A 14,991-nucleotide genomic window follows, 5' to 3' on the forward strand; every position below is an offset into this window, starting at 1 on the left:
AGGAGGAAACTCTGGAATCTTTGCAAGAAACACATCCTAAAATTGATGCAAAATAGGATACCTCTTTAGGAATTCATCATCCTCAAGTCTTTCCCTTTATCACTAGAAATGTGAACTACAAAAAATACACATCCCTTCTGACAATTGTGCTTTACCTACATAGTTGTAATCATTATCACTGATATAGGCTCCTTCTTTCCCTACAAGGCTCTCCTTTCTCCATCATCATCCAAACACTCAATAGTCTTATCATAACATTCCACTTTATTCATGTGAATGAACAACAAATCCATGCCCAAAAGCATACTGTATGAACCCAAAGGAAGCACATTTAGATGTGATGATGTAGGCATACCATTCAACTCAAATGAACAAGATCTCACCCAATGATGAACTCTTCTCTTGGTCCCTATAACCAACTGCACCAACCAAGATTCCACATGCACTTCTTTATTCAAGCAACACTTATCCACCAGGTCATGACTAATATAAATATAATTAGATCCAGGATCAATCAAAATGGAAATAACTTGATCATGGAGCTTACCTTCCATCTCGATAATGGATGCCTGATGATCAACCTGCTTGTTATCCACTGTTGCATAAATTCTAGGAATACTTTGACCAACATCCCCAACTGTCTGTGCCTCCTAAGCACTATAATTTTGAGGCCTGCCACCCTGGTGTGATGGGCTCTCACTCCTGTGATGCTCTCCACCACAAGTCCAACACATTAAAGGTCACCATTACCCTTATTTTGCTCCTCAGACTGAAATCCATGTCCTCTGTCAACTGCATTGAACTTCTTATAAGGTACTATGTTCTCCTTGTCATGTGCATCCTAAAGTCTTCCTTGATTCTTAGCCCACTTTCCTTCAGTATTCTCATTCCCTTTAAATCCTTCTTAGGCTTAGACTTTCACTTTGATTGCTCATAACAATACTTCAACTTCCTGATGAATTCCTCCAATGATCGAGGCTCATCATACTCAATCCTATCTTTGAATGCTACTAGAAATCCACTGATGAACCTTTGGCCCTTTGCCTTCTCATCCTCTAGGTAAGGAACATATGTTAATGAATCTAGAAACTTGGTCTTGTACTCTTCATCTGTCATGGAATCCATCTTAAGCTCATAGAATTCCTTGGCATTTTCGTCATAATATCTCTCAGACAATTACCTCTTCATGAAGAGTCTTTTAAACTCATGCAAACTCAATCGCTCTACCCTAATGCCTCTAACACACTTCACATATTCCCACCAAATATCTTCTTTTCCCTTGAGGCTGAAGACAACTATATTGGTTTTCATATTCTCTAAATAATCATGCAATCCGAAGAACTTATTCATCCCAAGTAGGCATGCTTCTGCATCTTCTGATTTCTTCACATTCCCATAAAATGTAGGAGGCTTGGATTTCTTGAACTCCTCTGGAAAGTACCCACTCTCACTCCTCCTATAAGGTTTTTGGTGGTAATGATGATGATATCTCTCAAAAATGAAACTAAAATTAAATCCATGAGTGCTATCTCGCCTATCAAGTGTATCCAAATATCAACCACCTTTGACTTTGTCACCCCTATATAATCTATGTCCTTTATGAGACCTACTGCATATGCCCCATTTGTATTTTCTTTCTATCCCTAACTGAACCCTATTTGTCCCTGCTTCTACAAATTTGAAAGGCCTTGAAGGATGATTGCATTAAATTTTGCTTTCTTTTCCTGAGCTCTGGCAACTCTTTCCTGTGCCTCAATCATCCTATTATTATTTTCCTTGCAAATTTTGATCCCTGCCTTCAAACTTATCAATGTATCTGCTAGATCATGAGAGTACTCTTCTCCTTGCTGCCTAACTGACCTTTCCCATTCCATAGAATTCATATCAAGCCTGTAAAGGGAGTCATGTGAATTGTAGTCCACCATTCTTCTCTTCATCTCTAATCTTCTATCTCCTGCAAACATGTCATGTTAGATAAACCAAATATAGACATAATCAAAATCATACCTTAGTGTATTTCAGGGGAGGCTATCACATCTACACAAGTCAGTCCAGATTAGCACAATATAGATACATAATGACATCAACATATCAACATCATGCATGATAACACAAAACTGCAATAATGACCACCAAAATGCATGCATAGTAGACACATACAATTAACATGCATGCATAACAATATGCATTTAGCCCATCTAGTCCAAGTGTTTGAACCTGGAAGCTTTGATACCACCCTGTAACTACCCCTCCCACATTTACCCACTTTTACAAGCTCTCTAGGGTAAACATGAGTTGAGTGTCACTATGATATGACCTGACCTCCAAGTTCCAGTTATGGAAGTGGGGCCTACAAACCGGAAGTAAACTGACATCCCTTAGAGACTACAGATCACTTAGGAGCCTACCAACCACCCCAGGTGATCAATCCCTAAGATGAAACTCTTTTTCACTAGGTTTACTCCCCAACCACACCCATAACACTTCATGCATGTGGTTGGGAGGCTATAACCGCACCCATAGGCCTGTCTCCATGCAATTATGACCCAATTTCCTCTATTCTGTGCATGTGGTCATGAGATCTATGCCACTTTTTCAAGTTAGCCTCCATACCACTACCCAAAACTGCTTGTAACTTTCCATAAATGCTAAAAAATCAAAACTTGAGTAATATCTTGACCTACACATGCCTAATACATGATATACATTTCGTCAAATAGATAGTAAACATATAAGCTATAGGTCATGAATGCATATCTGATCATAAACTTATGAACTTCATCTAAGAATCACCAAGAAGGCTCTATGCCCTCTTAAGCTAGCTGCAACAATACTTGTTAATCCATGCATTCATCAACCATTCAATAATGTATCAAATCATGAGAGAGATCCGTAGCTAGATTACATCATAAAACCATGAATATAACTAGAATAAAAACTATGACAGATCAACCATAAGATCACCATAATAACTAGTACAAGTGCTCATATATCACAATAGGAAAATAACTCATATTAACATATGCAAATGCCAACCAAGTTAGGGACTTCCACGTACCACGTGACCATATATTGGGCTGAACTAAATCTCTCTTTCAACCAATCACCCCCATGCCATATTCCAAGCATGAGTGTGAGATCATAAGGGTTAAACTAATATAAAACTAACCAAGGCTTCTAGAGGCCAAACCACCTCAACCCTCAAGCATAGTGATCTCACCTATACGGTTCAGAAATCACTAACATCAACTAGATTGGTATCTACCCTAGTTTTCCAGGGCTCTAGGAACTAGTATATTAACCCACAACCTCTAGGGAACCTAAGCTATTACAAGGCTCCAGAGATCTCCCATCTCAACCCACAACCTCCAGGGAACCCAAGTTGTTTCAGGGCTCCAGAGAATTTGTCCCAACCCACAACCATAGGAAACCTGAGAACCAATCAGAAAACCAAATGGGGAACCCACTACATCATGGCTATCCAGGAAATGGCAAGGCAAGGCTGAAACCACTATCAATCTAGGCAAATCTCCATGGCAATGAAAACACATAACTAAGGAACCACATGCATATAACATGCATCTAGAAACTAACAAGGAGATAAAAAATGCAACCTATTACCTGCAAAGTAAGCCTGCTATAATTGTTGATTCAACTATGTCCTTGCGCTTCCTTGCTTTCCTTTGCTTTCTTGCTTGTCTTCTTCCAAATCCAAGTGAATGCTAGAGTGCTCCAAGAATACTCTAAGTGTGCAAGAGTGTAAGAGAGCCAAATGCTAAATTGACAAAAGCCATCAATTGTTTCTGTGATGCCTTTTTATTATTTATGTTTCATTTTTTTCATTTTTCCTTTAATTTCCCTTGCATGCAAATTTGTGTCTCTTCACCTTCATTTTCTTCTATTTTCCTTTATTTTCATAATTAAATATCATTTATTGCCTCTTTGCCTTTGCCAATTTCCATAGCCATTAATTAAACCACAAGTGATGCCCACTATAATGTTTGCCTACCATTCAACTTGGAATATGTGTCCCATGACCTTGGTCTTATTTTATTTACATGGAAAATCAACTAGGGGTTGTTACAATTTTAGAGAAAAGATAAACTAGACTAGTAAACAATGAGAGGATTTTGACCAAATAGAAACTAAAAGAATGAATATATATATATATATATATATATATATATATATATATATATATATATATATATATATATATATATATAAACTTAATGTAGTATAAAAGATAAATAAATTATCAAAATTCCAAAATTCAACAAGAAAGAATAAAATGGATAACAAAAATAAGTATAAAAAGAATAAATATAATGTAAGACTAAAATTTAACCAATACATTAAAAACCAATTATCTATAGTTTGTTGGGTCCCTATAATACTAGTGATTACCCCATTACTATTGTAGTTGTATCCCTTATTAATATTGTTGTGCCCCTATTGTCCCCATATTATTATTACCGTGCCCCATAGAATCCCTCTATTGTTATTTTTGTGGCTTTATATTATTATTGTTAGGTCGGCTAGGTTATATTGTGACTCGCAACGCAGTGCAAATGTGATATCCAGACTTCACTACCATGTTTGTCCTGCATCGGGCAGAGGCACCCCTGTGCCCACGGTTGGCCAATGGTTATGGGATTTAGGCAGGAGTCCCTGGGCTTATCTCCCTGCCTCACACCCTTTCCCTGGTACTGGTATTGGTCCCCCTCTTGCGGCCATATCCTAGCTCACAGACCCATCTGTAGCCAGGTGCTACTAGTGCTCCCATACCCGCAGACCCTTGCCTCTCCCTACCAGTTCCAGTCCGCTTCCAGCTCACCTCTCTGCCTCTCCTACCCCCCGGGATCCCTGGAAATTCCCCTATGGTCCTACCTTGCCATTCACTCGGATTCAATTAGCCCATGCTAGCTTCCCAACCCGAAGGCTGGTCACTCCATATCGGCCTTGCATCGAGGCTCCTCACAGTGCCCACCATGCCATAACCCCTGCTTCTGCTCAAGAGCAGAGTCAAAACAACGCATAGCCAAGCGAAGGTTCCCTCTTGTCTACCCTGGTTTCTCCCTGGCTGAGCTAAGCCTCTCTGGGGTGGCCTTGCGCCTCTCCCCCCTTCCCAGCAACTCTCCCTCTGACTCATGGGATTTCCCTTGGAACCCAACTAGAGCTTACGAATTAAACAATGTCAGGGCTAGACTACATACTAGATGGTCGACGCTTGCCCTCGGCCTTCGCTGCTTCTCCTCCCTTCCACTTTGCTGCTCCTTCCTTCCCCACTATACCTTCCGCCTTCCCTGCACATCCAATACACCTTCCCCCTTCGCCACCTTGCTAGCCCACCTCCCATGCAATCAAGGCAAAGGACACTGCACTCCCTGCCTTGAGCATGTGGGGTGCGGCTGCAATGAATTTCACTGTCCAGCCCATGTCCATTCAATCCTGGCACCTCTGACACCGCACTCATCCCGATCGGGGGAATTATATTGAAGATATTAATATTATAATAACCAAAAATAATTTCCACATATATAAATATTCTTATTGATTTATTTAAAATTTAATATTAATTATATAAATTGCATAGAATGATAAATAAAACATTTCTAAATTCAGGGTTTTGTGACTCATATTGTTTCAAAGAATTTTTCTGCTGAAATCACATTAAAAAATATATGGTGGCAAAGTTACATTTTGTTTTTTTTTGCTTTTAATATTTTCTCTTCTATGTTCATTTATCTTATTAGATTGAATATATATATATATAAGTAAGCATGTCTAAATTATATTATCTCAGCCAAATTTACAACATTTACAACCATGAGTTTCGTCTCTCCCTCAAAGCAAGGAAACCAAAGAGATAAGACAAGAGTACTCTGCCCTTGGAGGGGGAAACCAAAGCTTACATTGTTTCTCAAAAAGATGGAACCATATGAGTTGCACAGGAGGGAAAGGCCTCACTGTGCCTGGATAGTGGAATGATGAAAGATGACAATTTCACGTTGAGGCAGAGCAAAAGGATCCTCAGTCTTTGAACTGGCACTCTTAGGCCAAGCTGCAATGGTGCTATCACACTGGAAATTGCCAAAGCAAAAATATCTTTTGTGAGCCATTGACCAAAAGGAGAAAAATACTGACCTGGAGTTTCTTAGGATGTTTGTGGGTGACACGAATTGCTGTGAAGCCAGACATAAGTCGAGCTTGAGCCACCATGTGTTTGAGAGATTCCACGAGTCTGCATCGAATTGATCTCCTCCAAGGTCTCCTCTAGAATCAAGCACTCGTAACGGCTGAGGCTTGTTGGGGGGGGGGGGAATGGGGAGTTTTGGTCATAGGTAGAGGAGCAGTGGGTGTTATGGGAGACGAGGGAGCTTTGGGAGTGGGAGGGGGGGACGAGCTTGCAGAAGGGGAGTGCGCAGGGGACACAATTGGGGAGGGGACATTGGGAGGGTAATCAATGCTCATGTCTCTGCAGGATAACTACTTCAAGGAGGTAGACGAGTGGCGAAGGAGCGCATAAAGCTCAACAATTCGATGGGTGGATTTTTCCTTGATGTCTCCCTATTCTTTTAGCTATCGGGCCAAAAGGTTATGCAGGGCCCAGACCTGGCCACGACCTTCTTGCAGACACGCTATGGAATGCAATGGTCAAACAAGGTGGCAATGGAATTATCATCCAGGGTGGTTGAGGGTCTCCCTCGGCCTCGTCCATGCCTTGGGAGATGGCCTTGCCCTCTTTCATCGCTCATGGTTGGAATGCAGGTGCAGGTGGGTGTAGCTACGAGGCTGGGAGGAGTGGAGCTGAGCAGAAGGGAAAGCAACCAAAGAAGGAATGGTAGGGAGGTTAGGTCGCGACGGGGTAAAAATCTTGGATAAGAAACAAGGTGGTCCTCATAAACCGAGGTGATGGGATGCATGGTGTAATTAGGCCGGGCAAGAGTCATGTGAAGCGAGACGCCCTCCACATGCCATAAACCATTAGTTAGCTAGGGTGATCGCCCTCTGGTCACCTGAATCTAGGAAAATATCTAAGATTATATTGCTTATATTACTTTAAATAATTATAAGCATATTATATATATTATTTTCCCATTAAAAAGTTATTTTATAAATACAAAATATTTTATATAATATTTGTATTCATTAAATATAATTATTTTAAAATTTTAAGTTTATATATATATATATATATATATATATATATATATATATATTTAATATATAAATAATCAATAATTAATTAATTTAATGTTTATATTAATATGAATATTTAAAATTGGATGGTTCGGTTCGGAAAACAAATAACGACCCTTAACCACTATGTTGCACTCGCTCAATATTATCTGAAAACACAGACCTTGTTCCGTTCCTTGCCCGATGTAAGCAGGCACTTGGACTCTTTTATATATGTGTGTAAGTTATTGTGCCTTTTTTTTTAAGCATACAGAATCAATCCCTCAACATCGATGATCCCTCTCGGTCACCATGTTGTGGCTAGTATATATATTATTTATTGTTTATAATCATTTATATGTTTTGTTAACTTTATATTTATTTATATTAAAATATAATACATGTAAATAATATATATATATATATATAGACACATACACAATGAAGATGATTATTAAAGTATACTAAGACTAATATGGTCTATGTAATATACACATACACACGATGAAGATGATGATTAAAGTCTACTAAAACTACTATGGTCTATCTCACCTTAAGAAAGTAAGAGATTAATTGAGGTTCTTTAACATTTTATTTCTATAATCGAAAGGAAGGGAGAGAAATCTTTCTAGATCACCATAGTGTCGTTGACTTAACAAATTAGGAAGGTTGGTAGTGTGACAATTTTTTTGAAAATTAGAATGGATGTAAGTAAGAGTTGGGAAATACATGAGAAAATGCTTTTCATCTTCAACCCTTTTAGTATCTCAAATTTGACAGATTCTTTCATCCCAAGCTATTTTGGGAATTGATCAATGCCCAATTTCACTTTGAAACTCATGAGAATTAGTCCTTATCTTGGCAATTTTTATTTTATTCTTAGCACTGGTCAAAACAAAAAGATAATTCTAGTTTTCAAGATTGGGGTTGATCACCTCCTTGTAATACCTTAATTGAGACTCTTTAATATTTTATTTCTATAATAAAAAAGAAGGGAGAGAAAAAATTCTGGATCACCATAGTTTTGCCGACTTAACAAATCAGAAAGGTTGGTAGTGTGGCAAATATTTTGAAAATTAGAATAGATTGGAATAAGAGCTGGGCAATGCAAGAGAAAGTGCTTTTCATATTCAACCCTCTTAGTATTAGAAAGGTGACATATTATTCCTCCCAAGGTGTTTTGGGAATTGACCAATGCTTGGTTTCACTTTGAAGTTCATGAGAATTATATTTTATCTTAACAATCTTAATTTTCTTCTTAGTACTGGTCAAGACATAAAGATGATTCTGGTTTTCAAGATTGAGGTTGATCACCTCCTTATAATACCTTACCTTCCTTTTTCCCTCTAGCTCCTTATTGTACCATAACTTATTCTTAAATTTGGAAGTAGTAATATTTTTAATATTATCCTTATTCTTTACTATTATCTCCTCCTTTACCCCCCAATGGTCTAGCCAAGATTAGGCATCCTTATGCCAACCTCGCTTGAGTCAAAGGTGGGGGTTTTGGCTAAAGTCAGAAACAATTTTATAAAAACTCTCGACTTCCATGTTGTATAACTTCTTCTTATACATGAGATACCTTGTCATAGCCATGTTTCAATGGGGTAATGTTAGCTTTAATCATGAGGATAAGGTAGGGCTTATTTCCTTTAATATTGAAGTTGTAGGTTATAAGTTGTTGTTGGATCGTTTCAATCTTCCTCCATGATTATCTAGATATACTACATCCCCAAACCTCACAATGATATAAAATAACAAGGGTGATGGGAGTCTCAAATAGGAACTTTTTTTTACTCCATACCCAAAGATTTGTCAACATACAATTATTTTCAAGCCCATAACAAACTCTATAGCCTTTAATTATCCTTTTCTCAATGCTATAATTCCAATTGAGCTAATTATGAATGTCGATTCCCAGATATTTGTATGAAGAAACTTTCTACAAGTAGTTGTTATCATAAATGAAATTATTATTATTATTATTTTTCAAAGGAGTAGATGGATATTTGCATTAATATAAAAATTTGGTTTCTAGGCGAGAATCCGTACATAGATCTTCATGTTCAAGGATTAATCTGCTTTCAAAATTCCATACTATGACTAAACTATTCTTATGGAAATTTTTCCTATAGTTCCAAAAAGATGTGTGCTATAAACCTTACAAAACTGCCTAACAAAAACTTGAATCTGAATAACATCAAGAACAAATAGAGTGTGAAAAATTATCTGGCAATGGAGGTCCATTCTTCCAATATTGCATCTTGGTGCTAGATGCATCATTCTTTATCTGCTAAACCTGCCCCATACACTACTCTAGCTTTCTTCTTTTGAGGCTCCATGTTGGTCCCTACTTCTTCCTTAGTCTATTGGACACCACCGCTGGAGTTTTATTTGAACTCAGTCACCTTATTTTCCATTGATGCCAATTGTGAATCAACCTCTTCCTAGAACATCTCCATCTTGCTCTGCAACAATCGAAACTTCATGTTCATCTGAGTAGTTGGTGAGTCTCCCTCTCCTCTTCTTCTAGGTTCCCATGTGGTTCAGAGTTGTCAACAATGACTCAAGTGACTTCGATACTTTAATCAAGAGCTATTTTGGTTGGGTGTGTTCTTCCTTGCGAGATGATGTCCTGATCTCCGCCATGATGAGGCTAAACTACTCCACTCTCTAGATCCCTGAAAATGATAGCTTCATTTGTGCATGAATAGAGTGATTTATCAACAGAAATGGTGGTCAGAGTAGAACAAATATAAGCCATATATAACCCTTGATGCCCCTATGTTGCCCTCTTATTGCATTGAGTTGCAATGCTTCCAAATCCATCTCAAAATCCGTACTGGTTGCTTGGATTTGCATTCAAATGATACAGTGGGGGAGTAACATTAACTACAGTTTATGTCAGATTGAATTTTGTAACAAAGTCAAGGATCTGATCACTTGTGTGACTCTTCCCTTCCTTGAAAACTTAAAATTTGAGGCTAACCCTGCCTGCATGAAAATTCCTCCATATGCCAAATACTACATCGGATAAGATAGGGGTTCACATTTATTGATTTGCGTGGCTGGAAAGTAAATGTTGGTCGCACTTCCAACCTTGTTATTCCATATTACGAGCCATGGAATGCTTTCTTTGGGGGTGTATTGCTTTGCTTAATTTCTTGTTGCTAGCTTGTCCCTCAATTTGACTAGGCTTTTATAACCTAATTTTTGACCTGCACTTTATATAAAGAATTCATGGAAGAGGGACGTTCAATATTCAATGATCCACTTCTAGGATCCCTTGCTCCATGGTAGTTCCTCTGTTTGCTAGTGAATTTAATTTTTCATTCAAATTTCTATAAACATGATAGAAATCTATTTGCTCGAATCTCAATATTTAGTTTTCCACGCCTGGGGAATCACAATCATAGAGTCTCCAAACATAGGATTTTGGAAAATTTCTTTTCAATTGTTGTTTCTAGTCCCTACCAGAATGTTAGATATTAAGCTTGATTATAGGATGCTAAACCCAGGCCCCAAGTGCATTGAGTCTTTGTTTGATCATCGAGACAAAGGAAACCCCTCCTACTCCTTCCAACCCTATAAATGAAATTATCATAGTTGATATTTTTGGATTTAATTATCATGAATTTAGTCTTGTCGGTATTATCAGTCATACTAGAGTATTTTTAACGATTCAAATATTATTCATATTTACAGTGTTATAGGTGACTATTTTGGTTTGAAAATTCATATATATAGAATGTAAGTGAATATTCAATAAAAAACCATGTAATTTACTCTTAAAATTGACAATTTTTTTGCAAATATTATCCATTTAATCATATATATGCAAAAAAGAGGTGAATTTTTAAACAAATGGGTGAATGAATATATATATATATATATATATATATATATATATATATATATATATATATATATATTTTTTTTTTTTTTTTTTTTTTTTTTTTTCTTCAGAAAATGTCCAAAAAATAGGCAATCAGTGAAATTTTGACCCTAAAATTTTCCCAAAGTCATATCCATCTTGGAGCAGTAACCTTAGAGGATTCCAAGCTGCTTGTCGAGATCATCATGGCTCCTGCCTAAAAGAACAATATCGTCAACAAAGAGGAGAAGAGTAATGACCATACTAGTGAGCCTGGGGCCATCACATCCTATAGCTTCCAAAACACTCTTTTAGCTTATGAATGTAAATGCCAAAAAGAGTAGGAGATAAGGGACACCCTTGCTCAACTCTGATGTTGAAATTAATTTATTATGACCAACCCTTGGTGGTCAGAAGCTTGACAATATCATTCTTGTATAGCCTAGTCATAACAACCCTCAACTTGAGAGAAACCATTACCTCTTCTAATCTCTTCCATAACTTATCATGAGGAATGATGTCGACATTTTTTCTAAATTCAACAAAACAACATAAGAGATTCGTTTCATTATTGCGACATTCCTCTACAATGATCCTAAGAGTAACAAGATGGTATGATAGTTGAGTGATGCCTCCTAAAGCTAGCTTTTCCATTGGCTCTTTTACCATGCTTTCAAGCCAAAGGCTAATCTTCTTTTCCAAAGAGAGTCCATACAAATTGGATAAAATGTGGCTAATCATAATGGTCTAGTAGTCAGAGGGATTAATGTTTAGAGGAAATTCGAAGGTTAGGAGTGAGCATGCAAACAATTTATACACAAGTCATATCATATTCCTCAACCTTATATGTAATCCAAAAATCTTGACAATGTGACATATGGTTCATTTAATGAGAGGATACATTGCATAATTAAAGAATGAGCTATATTATGGGATCAATGGTAGCACAACTCCCACTGTTTTCTTAACAACCTCTAAAAAAATGCGGTTTTGTTTCCTTAGACATCTTGGAAATTTTGAAATCAAAGTATTTGAAAAAACAATAATTTTTAAAAGAGGCAATCTTATTATCAAATAAGAGAAATTCAATAATATTATGTTAATTATTAAACTTGAGTGCCTGATAAATATTAAATTCGTTATTCTCAATTTAGTTACAAGAAGTAAACCTAAAAAAAAAGTATAAGCTTAGCCTAATTATTTAAGCATTCTCAAAAATCCCATGTAAAATTTGTTTCATGTTTTTATTTGAAATCATGAATAATCCCCTCCATACATGCCATCCAAAAATAAATACAATTACAAATTATAGTAGTCTAACTTATAGATGAAATGACCTTTTTCACCAGAATCCGATGATACGATCTCAAGTAAAATTGTGATTTTTTGTTGTTTATAATGCATTTTTTAATGTATAAATGGATTCAACACCCTGAAAAACCCTTAGGGCACTCAAATTCTACGGATTAAACAACTTAAAATCATTTTTTTAAAATTTGGTGTCGGATTTTAATTAAAATTAACTAGAAAAATGCTCTTAAAAAGGCCATTTCATCTATAAGTTAGACTACGCCCAAATTATATCTTTATTTATTCTTTCTAATTAATTTTAATAAAAAATATAAATCAATTAATAAAAATGGTTATATATTATTTAAAATTTTAATTATTATTAAAAAAAGTGATACTATTCCTCATTAAAATTTAAATTCCTAATAAACATGTTACACATCTTATGGATGGAGTTCCACCACAACATGGAGAGCATTGACCATATAATTTCACCCCTTATTAACCAATAAAGTCCCACCACAACAAGGAGAGCATTGACAATATAATTTCACCCTTTATGAACAAATAGAGTCACCCTTTATGAACAAATAGAGTCCCACCACAACAGGGAGAACATTGACCATAGAATTTCACCCCTTATAAACCAATTCCCATAGTTCTTGGAGAAAACATTGACCATAATATTTGGAACAATGGAAAATAGACTCATGAATGAATGGTGGGTAACCCCTCACCAAGGAGAAATAAATTTTAAATACAACACATGAAACCCCTCCAAAAAAATAGGAGAATCTTACAATATTCTTAAATAAAAAGAAAATAAGAATATTAATAACAATAAAAAGTAATAAGAGGAAACCTGAATCCCTTCTCAAAAACCCAACCAAAGATGGGGCATGAGGTAGGAGTTCAGAGGCAACCATCTTTCTCTCTCGTGTATTCGATCTAGCCATGTTACACATCGATCAATCGAATCCATGGCCATGGCGATGTCGAAGCAAGACACCTAATCTTTGATTCAAATCTTTCTCTACTCCCCATCTTCATCTTCGTTGAGGCATCTTAGAGGAGTCTCATTTGTATCAGAGACTCTCGAACATAAACAAATCCTCTATTGAATCTCAATAGCACCAGGAATTCTGCATAAAATATAAGTGTCAACGCTAATGCTCCCAAGACATTTGTTGTGTTGGTAGCTTATTGTAACATTGTGTTTCGCCGCTCTGTCGGTTTGCTGTGTTGCCTGCATGCAACAGATGTTGGTTTCAAGTCTGATGTACAGATGATGTATATATTGTATATGTTGCTTCTTTAGTTGGAATGCCCCTCCCCCCTGAAAAACGAGTCAAAACGAGTCAAGGAAAATCGCCATGTATACCCTGGCCTTCTATGCGGCCTACACCCTGGGTGGCATTCTCAGCTGCGGTCTCACCCATACAGGTGTAACCCCTCTGGATCTTGTCGAATGCAATACGCAAATTAGTTTTCGAAACAAATTTCTTTTTCCCACATTGGAATTAAAAAAAAAATAAATCTCTTTTTAATCATCAGGTTACCTCTCGAGATCAGTTTTGTTCATCCTGTGGAGGATCAAATCAATTTCATGTAGTTGGGTATATGTTAAATCGGTTTTAGTATTTTCCCTTATTTATAGCGGGTAAGCTGTGTGCTAAAGTCTTAACCATGTTGTGATAAATCCTCTGGTAGGATTTGTTTCTTCTTATTTTTGCTTTTCATGTTATTTTAGCCAATAGTTGTGTTTGATTGATCCATTGGGAGTTGTTATTTTTGTTTTTTTCATATAGTTTTAACAAATAATTGTTATTGATTATCCACAGAGATATTTGAATCCAAATTTGAATTAACAAAGTAAATGCCACTTTAACATTGAGGTAAAGATTTACATGACATTTGAACTTTTGGCCTAGACTTCCTTGCATAATCAATGCCTTCAACAACTAGCCACATGCAATCTTAGGCAATCCGAGATCTGTATTAGTTTAGCAATCCAAGATTTGTACTATTTTATTTCGAAATGATTTTTCTCATCATGTCCTAGCTATGAACCTCATCCGCTTTAATATGGTTCGTGCGAGTGTGGATACCTAGTCAATCTTGGGTATTCCATATTGAATAGTTCTCTAAGCCCGCCAATGTTTGAACCTGGGTTTTCTGCATGTTGACCTACCACTCGACTAAGCAGATTTGAGATATGTTTTAGTTGTATAGTCATCTGTTTAAGTTTTTTTTTTTTTGATTATTTGTTGTGATTATTTTATCTCAGTAAAATTGTTTTAAAGCTTGTGGACATCTATTAAAATTTCTGCTATGATTCTGAGCATATGCTTTGATGTAGCGATTGCTAGTTTTGTTTTGTTTTTTTTTCCTGTTGAGTTTGATTTTCTTATCTGGACACTAATTCATTTTTATCCATCTCGATATCTGTTGATATGTGTGAGATGGCACATACCCTTTTTAGTAATTTCTATGCATCTTGGAATTTCTTAAAAGCTTTAGAATGCCATCTCAAATTGGGGTCTAAGCTCATCCGGGTTTGAATCTGGAATAATATGCATCTTGGAATTTCTTAAAAGCTTTAGAACGCCATCTCAAATTGGGGTCTAAGCTCATCCGGGTTTGAA

Source organism: Pinus tabuliformis, chromosome 5_1 (assembly GCF_031772625.1).
Source record: "Pinus tabuliformis cultivar Carrire ecotype Pingquan chromosome 5_1, CPIR1, whole genome shotgun sequence".
Taxonomy (NCBI): Eukaryota; Viridiplantae; Streptophyta; class Pinopsida; order Pinales; family Pinaceae; genus Pinus; species Pinus tabuliformis.